This window comes from Ursus maritimus, unplaced genomic scaffold (genome assembly GCF_017311325.1).
Source record: "Ursus maritimus isolate PB19 unplaced genomic scaffold, ASM1731132v1 scaffold_21, whole genome shotgun sequence".
NCBI lineage: Eukaryota > Metazoa > Chordata > Mammalia > Carnivora > Ursidae > Ursus > Ursus maritimus.
In genome coordinates, this window is record NW_024424564.1 from 44996071 (window position 1) to 45008392 (window position 12322).

The window sequence follows — 12322 nt, forward strand, 5'->3', positions numbered from 1 at the left end:
AAGAAAGAATGTTCTTAAAGAAACCACCTCTTTCAAAGATCTGAGTTGAAATGTTTAGAATTTTGACCCTGTTTGTAATTAGTGAATAATGTCCCTCTTCCTGATGGACTGTGGGGCCCATGAAAGCAGGTACCATATCTTTTTTTTATTTATTTAAGATTTTATTTATTTATTTGACGGAGAGAGAGACAGCCAACAAGAGAGGGAACACAAGCAGCACAAGCAGGGGGAGTGGGAGAGGAAGAAGCAGGCTCCCAGTGGAGGAGCCCGATGCGGGACTTGATCCCAGAACGCCGGGATTACATCCTGAGCCAAAGGCAGACGCTTAATGACTGAGCCACCCAGGTCCCCCAGCAGGTACCATATCCATCCTGTAGTTCTGTCTCCTGGTACAGGCCAAGTTCAGGCTGACAATGGCTATTACCGCTGCTCCCGCCTGCCCCCCGGCCCACCGAGCACAGAAGCGTGCACTGCGGACTGGCCAGGGCCCAGGCAGGGCCCTAGGTTCTGTATGCAGAGGCCCATTTGGTCCTCATGACCCCGCTAAGTGGGAATTACTTGATAAATATTTATTGGATAAGGAAATTCCTACCACTCAGGACCAGGTAGATAATGGATGGAACAATGCTTTGTAAACTGTTAAGTGCCCAACTTGTGAGATGTAAACACTTAGGACCTCTTCCCCAAAGGCCTAGGATCTCATTCTGCTTATGGTTTAGGTGGAGAGCCTTTGGGGAGCATACCCAGTGTTCCGGAACCTTCCCTCCACTTGCCCCTCAGTCAAAATGTTGCTGTCTTGAAACCATTTTCCCCCATGAGTTGTCTTAATGGTCACTAGGGCAGAATTCTACTACCTGCCCCCAGAGATTTTATTTTAGCAAAGGCCAACACAAGCTTGATATCTAACCCCAAAGAAAGACTCTTTATTCCTATGCTACGCTAGACTGGCCTCTGCGACATTCCCTTAGCATGTCTTGTGGACTCATCTGTGCACACCCATCCCCTACTCTGCAGAGCCCATCTTTCTCAAATGGCACTTCCTCCAGGAAGTCCTCCTGGCAGAGCCCCTCCCTCATACACATCCTATAGACATCTCCCTCCAGCCCCTCATTTCACTCTTCCTGGTGGAATACTAAATATGGCCCTTGGTCTGTCTCCATGGGAATAAAGAATTTATCCATTGATTGGTTGATTGATTAAATAAATAATTCATTAATTCATTCAATATTGAGTATCTTTTTCATACCCACCACTATAGCTTTTTTTTTTTTTTTTTAAATCCTCCCCAAAGAACCTAGCATAGTGGCCAGCACATTGTATGGGAACAATGCTGAATTTCAGGGAGTAAGGCCAAAATGTGGAGGAGACATTTGGGGTTTTCTTAGTGGTTTGGCTGATAATACACGTTACCCAGGTAGAAGGTGGTGGTGCCTCTCTCTGGCTTAGAAGGAGGGAAGGGAGGAGAGATGGCATGAGAGGGAGAAAGAGAAAGGCCGGGGGACTGCTTAGGCAAGCCTGTCCCTGGGACTGTGCAAGTGTCCATGTAAGGGGATGACACTTCAAGAGTATGGAGCACAACACTGGTTTCTGAAGATGAGCCAAGGCATGGTGGTATGAAAATGTGGACATTTAGGGAACAGGGAGTGGCTGGATCACAGGGCACAGGGGAGTGAGGAATGGGAGGCAGGGCTGGACAGGTCAGTTGGATTTGTTGTAGAAAGCTCTGACATCATGGCCGAGTCCTAATAATACTCCAAGGCCTGACTCAAAGGCTACCTCCTCCAGGAAGTCCTCCATGATAGACTTTCATTGTTTTTGTCTCCCTAGGGTGTTCCTATTGGAAACTCATTCATTTGGCTGAGCCTGTCTCTTGACTCCAGTGACTGGTTCAGAGATGGGCATGAGACCCAAGCTAGACAAATCAGATTCTTCTCTGGGTCTTTTCTGCCTGACCTCTTGGAGGACTCTGCTAAGTAAGGTAGATATGGATCTGGAACTGCAGGTGGTCCCTGGCCTGAAGAACAAAATCAAATAGAGCCCAGAGAGCCAAGAGATATAGGGAGGCAGAGCCCTGATGAATCATCTGAGTCACTGGATCCAGCTATGCCTGAAGCCACTTGTACCCGGGACCTCCCAGTGATGTGTGTTCAATCATTTGTTCATTGGACAAGGATTTACGGAATGCCTACTATGGTAGTCAGGGTTCTCCAGAGAGACAGAACCAACAGGAGATAAGTATGTAAATAGCTGGGTGCCTTGTGGCCCTGTCAAGTTGATACATAAAATTAACCATCACACCTACTACATGCAAAGTATAGTTCTGGGTGATGGAACTACAGTAATTAGAAAAACAAAACAAAACAAAACAAAGATCCTATCTAGTGGAGCTTATGTGCTAGTGGGGGTGGGGGTGTGAGTAGAAAAACAATACACAAAATAAATAATAAAAATAACGCGCTAAATGATAAATGTTATGGAGAAAAATACAGCAATAAAGCAGAGAAAAGACAAAGAGTGTGGGTTAAATTATGTTCTAAATTTAAATGCATTTGATAAAGATCTAAAGAGGTAAGGGAGAGATCCATGGAAATATCTGGGAGAAAAGTATTCCAACAGCGAGAGCAGCAAGTGCAAAGGCCCTGAGGTAGGTGTGTGTTGTGCTTATTCAAAATACGGTCATCGTTACATTGGCCAAACATTCTGATTTGTGTACAGAGCAGTCTGAGTTGGATTTCATCACTTGTAATAAGAAGATTCCTCCTGATGCAGCTTCCTTGATCACCTCCGAGGAGCAGACACTCGCTCTCCCGGCTCCTACCCTCTGTTGTTTGTACCTCTTACCACATGTATTGTCAGTGCTCTTGGCCTCACACAGCTGCCTTTATTTTAATTCATGCTTTATTCAGAAATAGTGTCAAATACCTACTGTCTGCTGAACACACTCCCATCCCAGTCTCACAATCATCTCCCTTCCGTGGATACGCTCAGGAACGTCCAGAGAGAAGCCCTTTTTCCCAGGACCACGCTCCCATGAAAGGGCAGAGCTGGGGTTCGGACCTAGGCTTGTCCAACTCCAAACTTAGTGGTTGAAGACACAGGGCACACACTTGGGAAGAGAGTGAACTTCTCCTGTGGAGCTCCTCAGGGGTTCAAGCAAGGGCTCCTGACGGGACAGTGGTGCCTGGACCCATAAATCTTCGGCCAGATGCTCCGTCCATTACTTTATGTGTATCTGCTCATTTTTGTTCCTACATCCCTCGTAAGGCTAGGATTGCCGTGTCCAGCTCCAGGTGAAGAAAGCGAGGCTCTGACCACCCCGCCAAAACTCACCCGTCAGCCCTGGGCGGCTTTGCCTTGGCTCCTAGTTCCCACGGTCTTTTAATTCCCTCCTCCCAGGGCTACAAAGCCCTTTGCCCTGGGTTAAGCCTTGCCATCAGCACCCATTGCTCTGACCTGGGCAGACTGGCACCCCCTGAGCTGAGACCTTAGAAGTCTAGAAGCCCCTCCACAGAGCCACTGCAGCCCTAGAGCAGATGCCAGCCCATGGCACTTCGTCCCGGCTCCCCACCCCACCTGGGAGCTTTGAGCTACCAGAAGGTGGCCCTGCCAGGGCCAACATCCCATGCACCCTACTCTCCACACTCTGGATCCTGGGGGCGAATCCTTCTCTATGGTTTGAATTTCCACCCCCCAACTCCCGCAGGCCGGGAGCCCCACCGTGGGTCTGAGCGGCCCAGCTTCTGCGTATGGAAGGTACATCAGCTGGAGCGTGAAACGCAGTAATTCCATATGGGTTTTGGCTTCCCAGCTCAGCTGTGAGCTTCTCAGGGTGGGAGCCAAGTTCGAGGCTCTGTTTACCTCTCTTAACCCCTGCGGGACTTCCTGGCCCCATCCGCTCTCTCAGAGATGGCCTGGGGATTCCTGCAGCTGCCCTAACCACTGCCCACAGCCTGGGGGCTGAGAACACCAGAGGCGGACCCTCTCACAGTTCCGGAGGCCGCGGGGCTGAAATCAAGGCATCGGCAGGCTGGTTCCTTCTGGAGACTCTGAGGGAGGGTCTCTTCCCTGCCTCTCTCCCACCTGCCAGCGGCTGCCTGCCAACCTCGCTATGTGGTTATATCATCCGGATATTTGAGTCTTCGTGTGGCCTTCCCCTCCTGTGTCTCTGCGTCTTCTCTTGTTCTTTTAAGGACTCTGTGATGGGCTTAGGGCCCACATTAAATCCAGTATGATCTCGTCTGGAGATCCTTCACTTAATTACATTGGCAAAGACCCTATTTCCAAATAAGGTCACGTTCATAGGTACCGGGCTTAGGGCTCAGACATACCTTTTGGGGATCACGAGTCAACCCACCACAGACGGAGAAATGCAGGCGCAGAGGAAAAGGGCTTTGCTCCGGGATCCCACGGTACATTAGGGCAGCCGAGGGCCTGCTTGTTCTCCTGACACCGGCCAGAGCTCGGGCCCAGCCCACATTCTGTCCTGGGTTCCCAAGATTCTCTGGGAAAGTCTTCAGTGAAAAACCATCTGGAGACTGTCTGGGATTCGGGGGAGCCTGCCCTTTCCTGTGCGGAATGGCCGAGAATATGATTACGGGAGGGAGTTTCCTTTCCTGGTTGGCTCTGTGCCTGGGGCCTGGGCTGGTGGACAGGCTCCTCCCTGGGGAAGAGGCCATATCCCCCCTGCTCGTCTGCTCTCTGGGTCCCTGCTCCCATCCCCTTCCCTGAAGAGGCCAGAAGCGGCTCTGGTCACAGCAGGGAGGGCAAGAGGAACGAGTTCCCTCCCCCTGAGGCTTTCTTTCCAGGAGATGACTTCTGTTCTCCTTGGAAAGAGCCAGGGAACATTGTATGGAATTTAAACTGATGAATCCGGCTCTTAAATCCTCCGCCCTCAGAGGCCAGCAGAGAATAATGATTAGGATTCTGGCCAAGGGGCACCTGGGGGGCTCAGTCAGTTAAGCGTCTGCGTTGGGCTCAGGTCCTGATCTCAGCGTCCTGGGATGGAGCCCCACCGGGGGCTCCTTGCTCGGCAAGGAATCTGCTTCTCCCTCTGTTGCCGCCCCCTGTTCACGCTTTTTCTCTCTGTCTCCCAAATACATAAATACAGTCTTAAAAAAAAAAAAAAGGGATTCTGACCTCAGAACCCAGACGGCCTCCCTCAGGCACCAGCTCTTCCATTTGCTGAATGTGTGGCCTTGGGCACACCATTGACTTCTCTAAGTGTGTGTTCTCATTGGTAGAACAAGGACAACAGCCAAATGACCCTATGCAGTTATTAAAAGGATTAACCAGGGGCGCAAGGGTGGCACAGCGGTTAAGCGTCTGCCTTTGGCTCAGGGCGTGATCCCGGCGTTATGGGATCGAGCCCCACATCAGGCTCCTCTGCTATGAGCCTGCTTCTTCCTCTCCCACTCCCCCTGCTTGTGTTCCCTCTCTCGCTGGCTGTATCTATCTGTCCAATAAATAAATAAAATCTTTAAAAATAAAATAAAATAAAATAAAATAAAATAAAATAAAATAAAATAAAATAAAATAAAATAAAATAAAATAAAATAAAATAAAATAAAATAAAATAAAATAAAATAAAATAAAATAAAATAAAATAAAATAAAATAAAATAAAATAAAATAAAATAAAATAAAATAAAATAAAATAAAATAAAATAAAATAAAATAAAATAAAATAAAATAAAATAAAATAAAATAAAATAAAATAAAATAAAATAAAATAAAATAAAATAAAATAAAATAAAATAAAATAAAATAAAATAAATAAATATATCAAAAAATAAAATAAAATAAAATAAAATAAAAGGATTAACCTAAGCACAGAAAGCCGTCATCACAGAGCCCATAGTAAGGGGAGGACAGATGGCCGTTGTCATTGTGCGTGAACTGTGGGTGCCATGGACTGTGAGCTCAGGCTACAGGTAAAGTCAAATGCCTGCGGTGATCAAATTAGTATGACTTCGAGCTCCCAGCTCTTCCTTGCTGGAAGAGTCTTTCCTCTTCCCAGGTATCAACACGAGTCCTGGGGTTTTGCTTTTCTGTGCAAATCGCAATTCAGGTCCACCTCTAGCAAAGGGTCATGGGCCATTTGAGTCAATCCTGGTTTTAAGAACTTCTAAGAGAAAAAGATGGACAGAGTCATGACCAGTCTGATGTCATACACATTCAGTGCTGGTCGGGACCCGTGAGGCAAAAGAGGTCTTTTCTGGCCTTAATAAAAGAATGTAAGATTGGTTCCTAATACCTGTGGCCGAGACACAATCCTGGGGTCTGACCTCTTCTTGTAATGTGGGACCCGTGTCCCAGGGGGTCCTGAGTACGGGTCCGCAGGCCGGATCTGGGGGCCAAGCTGGCGGGGGGTGGGGCTGAGCTGTGGGCGTCTGGTTTCCTCTCGGGCATCAGGCTCACGGTGCTGACCGTGGCCATGGCCATGCTCCCTCTCTCCCAGGAGACCTCTGGGCTGCTCTACAAATACACTCACCCCCCGGCCAGCAGCCCTCGTGCTCGGCAGAGCCCAGGGTGGGAGATGTGTGTTTGGGCTGTTCTGTGTCAAGCTGAGCACTTGCCCTCTTCCCCATGGAATTTTAGCTTCTAGAACAAGGATCTAGAACCTGAGACACTGGGTGGTGAGGGATGCCCCGGCAGCCCGGGTTGCCTTCTCTGGGAAGAGCCGTGGGCCTCTCTGCTGGCACTCCCCGAGAACCACATCGGAGATCCAGACCCACGGACAGGAAAAGTGAACAGCATCATCCTTACTGTTGGGGTCACAGGGACCTGGGAGGGGGTGAGAGGGTGGGGAGGGTGGTCTTGATGCATAGGGCAACAGCTAAATTAAGGCCCATCACCAGCCCTCTCCTTCTGTCCTCTTGGCCCCTCCCAGCTCCACATCTCTGCTGGCAGATCCCAGGAGCTCACCCTCCTGCCTCTTCCCTTCTCCCAGGGACTGAGTCTAGTCCTGTGCCTGCCTACCCCATCCTCTCGGGAGTTCCAGAGAATAAGGTTTTCTGCATCTCACCAGATTAGAGCCACACGCACTGTGAGCTGTGGAATTTAGGATATGTTAGGCCAACAAAGGTTCACGGTGCCAGGAGGCAATGGCCGAGGAGAAAACATGACAAAGGTCAGGACTTGCCCCGTGTCACCTAGTGGTGGGTATAAAAATGGACCCGCTCAATGGCCCGCCTCATGCAAGAGCCAGGGAGAGATCAACCTATATTTTGTGTGGATGGCCTCTTTGGGTGTAAGTGGGGGTCTGGAAAGATCCATGGGGTTGGGGAGAGAATAAGGCTTGGATCTAAAGCCATAGTCAAGGACGCAAAATAATGGAGGTCTTTCAATTCCTAGGATCTCAGAATCACGGAATGTTAGGTTCTAAGGATCATAGAGTCACAGCCAAGAAAAGAACCCTAGCTCGTCCAGTGGGCTTTCCTTGCTTTACAGATGTGGGCAGGGATCTGGAAGTTTCAGGGCAAGCCTCATTCCTGAAGGATGGGCTCCTCCCTGTGGAAGACTCCCTGTGAGGTCACAGGGGACCCCTCACCCCTCGAACCCCAAGCCCCCTGGCCAGCCCACTAGAGCCAACTTGCCCACCTATGCAGGGGAAGAGGCACACCTACAGCCACAGCAGGAAGCGAGCGGATCTGGGTCCACTGGCCCCCAGCCAGGCTTAGGCAGCCTCCGGATTTTTATCCTTGCCCATCACAGTACTTCCTGGAGCCACCCCCAGCAGCTCCTTGGATACGTAAATAAAGTCTGTGGGTAAGATGTCACCACCTCTGACCAAGCAAGAAGGCAAGTTTTGATGCCAGAGGGACCGCCCTTCTGTAAGCAACTTGGAAAGACTGGCCACTGGCTGTTTTTTCCAGAAGCCCAAGTCTGGAGAGATTAGCAGACATCTGAAATGGTTGATTCTGTTGGAGTAGAATGTGGGGCTCAGCCAGGGATCTGAGACCCACAGGATGCCCAGATCACACCCCCCACCCTCTTAGAGGATCAGCTGCTTGGCAAACGGACACTTTACACGATGCTATCCAGGCAGTGCCTGGGCCAAATCAGCAACAGCCCCACTTTGGCACCTGACCCCTTTGTAGAGAACAGTCCTCAGTTGACTTGTCCAGAAGAGCACCCCCTTTGTTTGCGCCTTATTTCTTCCTCCCTCCAATCTCACAGTTCCTGGGAGAACTTCCAGAAATAGTACATGGTTTTTGCAATGAGAGAGGTGATGTGACCCAGGCTGGGGAATCAGAGAGCCTCATTGCCCCAGCCACAAGGGACCAGTGGGACGTGGCACGCAAGGAATCTTCTTACTGGATCTGGAAGGGGAGATGCCCTTACATCCACAGTCCTGGAACCAGAAGGACGTGAGTTGGAAGAGGCCTGAGGTTCTGTTCTCTCTGCTATGGAAAAAGCCACCTACACTGGGACTGAATGAGGCTGGTACCCCAAAAGAAACACAGAGCTGGGGAAAAGGAAAGAGAGAGAGAGAGACCTATGACCGTGATGAGGTCCCTAATCTCAGGACCTGAAGGCCCAGGAGTGGCCTGAAACCTCTAGATTTTCCTTTGATTCCGTGAGCTAGATCAGTGGCTCACAAGCACTCTACCTACGACCCACTGCACACCGCACTCCGACACACACACAAGCATGTGATGGAAGGTATACAATATTCATGAAACAACATTTATACATTATTATGTATGATACATTCTTTTTTTAAAAAAAAGATTTTATTTATTTATTTGAGAGAGAGAGAAAGTGAGCAAGAGAGGGGAAGGGGGGCAGAGGGAGAGGGAGAAGCAGGCTTCCCGCTGAGCTCAGAGGCTGATCCTAGGACCCTGAGATCATGACCTGAGCCCCTAACCTGTGGGATCTGATGCCATCTCTGGGGAGAGAGTGTCGGAACCGAATTAAACGGTAGTCAGTCACCTCTCCGGTTCAGAGACTTGCTGGCTGGTGTGGGGGAGCCGTGCATGTCAGAAGCAGGTGCAGAATTGTACGCTCCCGGAACAGGGCTCCGATGCAATGCTTTGCACTTGGCAGTTGCCATCCCTCCAACTTCACGATCACAGAAATCTGGATTTTTCATGCAGAGTAGGAGAAGGAAGGGGAACGTGCCCTTAAGAGGGTCTCCAATACCCCATGAAAGGTGGGTCCTGTGTGTATGTAGCAGTAACAGTGACACGCGTTGGTCTTCCCATTGTCAAGATGATCTCATCGGACCCTTGCAGTAACCCAGGGAAGGGTGCTGGAGGATTATGAGGACAAGCAGCCGGGATCAGGTTCAGTGCCCCTCTGCCCTGTGACCGCTGCCTCTCTGCTCCCCTCTGTCGAGGCTCTGGAGATTCCGGGTCTGATTGCAGGCGAAGCCGTGGGGGCAGGGATGGAACTTTCACAGCATTTGGCAGGTCGTGCTCCCTGGGCACAGAAGGAGGGAAGAGATTCCCAGAATCCAGTAATTTCAGGGTCAGTGTGTCCCTTAAGGCCCCTTCTCCCCAACACGCGATGGTCATCTCCTGAGCAAGGGCTGCTCAAGGATCACGAGGTGCCTCTCGGGCCATGAGGCCTGGAGCCGTGGTTTGGGATTTTTCTAAAAGTGCCCCTAAAGCACCCTGCTTGGAGGGGCCCAGCAGGATTAGCTGCACCGATGTTCCTACTGCCAGCTGCCTCGGGGTTGGAGGAGCTGGTCAGCAGCTCAGCTGGCTTCCATGTGCAATCCCGGGGGCCTCCCTGGCAGCTCTGGGAAGGAAGAGAGAGCGCCTGTCTGCAGCTCGGGCCCCCACCTAACGAGGGATCTCGGAGCAAAGAACAGCAAGCTCGATGGGAGAGTTCTACACAAAATCCAATCCAAAAATTGGAAGCGTCATCACTTCCAAGGGCACAATTCAACGGCAGTGAGTACGTTCACGTGGTCCCCAGCCATCACACCCCCTCCCCGCCCCCAGCATCCACCCCAGGGAGCTCTTCATCTTGCAAAATGGAAAGAAACTGTCTCTGCCTTAAACACAAACTTCTTATTCCCTCCATCCCCTAGCCCGACAACCACCATCCTACTCTCGGTCTCTGTGAATCTGACTCCTCTAGGGACCTCATCTAAGTGGAATCATAGAATATTTGTCTCTTTGTGGCTGGTTTCTTTCTCTGGGCATAGCGTTTCCAAGGTTGATCCACGGTGTAGCGGGTATCCGAGTTTCCTTCCCTCTTAAGGTTGAACAATAGTCCATCCTACATGTCGAATAGGCTGTATGTAGAATAATCATATTCCAGTGCACGTGGGTAGCTCGTTTTATCCACGGACCCCAGGTGGCTCCTACCTTCTGGCTATTGTGAACAATGCTGCTGTGAACGTGGGGGTACAAATACCTCTGAGACCCAGCTTCCAATTCTTTTTTAGGTATATACCCCGCAGTGGAACTGCTGGATCGTCTGGTAATTTTATTTTTTAGTTTTTGAGGATCCACATACTATTTTCCACGTGGGCTGCATCATTTTACGTTCCCACCAGCAGGGCACACGGTTCCCATTTCTCTACATCCTTGCTAACGCTTACTTTCTAAAAAAAGTTTTGAAAGATTTTATTTATGTATTTGGGTGAGTGAGAGAGAACACAAGCCAGGGGGAGGGGGCAGAGCGAGAGGGAGAAGCAGCCTCCCCACTGCTCAGGGAGCCTGACACGGGGCTCGATCCCAGGACCCTGAGATCATGACCCAAGCTGAAGGCAGATGCTTCACCGGCTGAGCCACCCAGGCGTCCCCAAAATATTTTAAATAATAGCCGTCTTAACAGGTGTGAAGGGGGGAAGGTCAAGTGGTGAAGGGGAGCCCAGCTGTCCCCCTGCTCGTCTGCAAGACCCAAGATGCCAGTGACTGCATCAGGGAGAGGGTGGATGGCTGTGTCGCAGGATCCCATACAAGCAACAGCCCGTGTGCTGTTTCTTCCAATAACCAAAGCACAGGGCCCAGAAGCTACTGGGTGGGGAGCAAGTGGCACCTCTTGGGGCTTATACCACGTGCCCCAAAATGTTGCCTCCCATTCCATGACTTGAGGCTCTCCGTGTCCAGAAGTTTTGATATTCCTCCCAAGGGGGAATACGTTCCCCAGTTCACCTAATAATTGCTAAATTCAAGCTGCAAGTCTGAGCTGGCCTTTTCAAACACACACGTAGCTTTATGGAGCTTTAATTCACATACCATAGGTTCCATCCATCAAACGGACAAATTTGTGGTTTTTAGCACATTCCTAGAGTTGTGCAACCATCAGACCTATCTCCAGAACATCTTCAGCACCTCCAAAGGAAACCCCACAGCCATTAGCAATCACTGCCCATTCCTCCCTCCCCGGGCTCCTGGCAGCCACCTTGCTATCCTCCTTTCTATCTCTGTACACTTGCCCACTCTGGAGATGCCATATAAATGGAATCACACTCTACGTAGTCCTCTGGGCCTGGCTTCTCTCACTCAGTATGACTTCAAGGCTCGTTCACGTTGTCACGTGTGCTAGTACTCGATTCTTTGTATTGCCCAATAATATTCCATTGTATGGCTGGACCACGTTGTATTTCGCCATTCACCCGTTGACGGACGTTGGGTTGTTCGCACTTTTTGGCTATTACGAATAACGCTGCTGTGAACATTCATGCCCAAGTTTGGGATGCGTGTTTTCGCGTCTCTTGGGTATATACCTGGGATTGAAATTGCTGGATTGTACGGTAATTCTATGTTTACCTTTTCTGGGGGGGGGGGAGGAACCGAGGAAAGGATGCATTTTCTTAACAAAATCCTAACTTTTTGGACCCAAATCCATTTTTCTGACTTTTAAAAAATTGAAGTAAAATACACAGGACATAGAATTAGCTATTTTTTAAAGATTTATTTATTTATTTTAGAAGGGGAGAGAGAGAAGCATCAGCGTGTGGCCTGTGTGGCGGGCTTCTTTCACTTAGCCTCAGAAGGTGACATGAGCTGGTTCTTTATTCTTGTTTACAGTGAATAAAATGCCATCGTATGTCTATGCCATGATTTATGTGTCTACTCATCCAGGTGGTAGATTTACCTTTTTGAGGGACTTCTAGACCATTTGGGGGACGGTTGTTGACAAAGGTGTTTGGCCGTGTTCGTGGAAGGAAGTTGTAGCGTTGCCAACATGCCCTGGGTGGGGGCCGGGGGGTCCGTGCCTGCTTGCCCTTCCAGCAGCCAGCGGGGAGCTGCTGGAAGGCTAACCCCACCGAATTGCAGAACATGTGAAGCTTGGGGTCTGCCCTTCCGAAAGGACTGCAACCTGATGAGGAGCCGGCCGAAGGCAAGGGGATAAAGCAATGG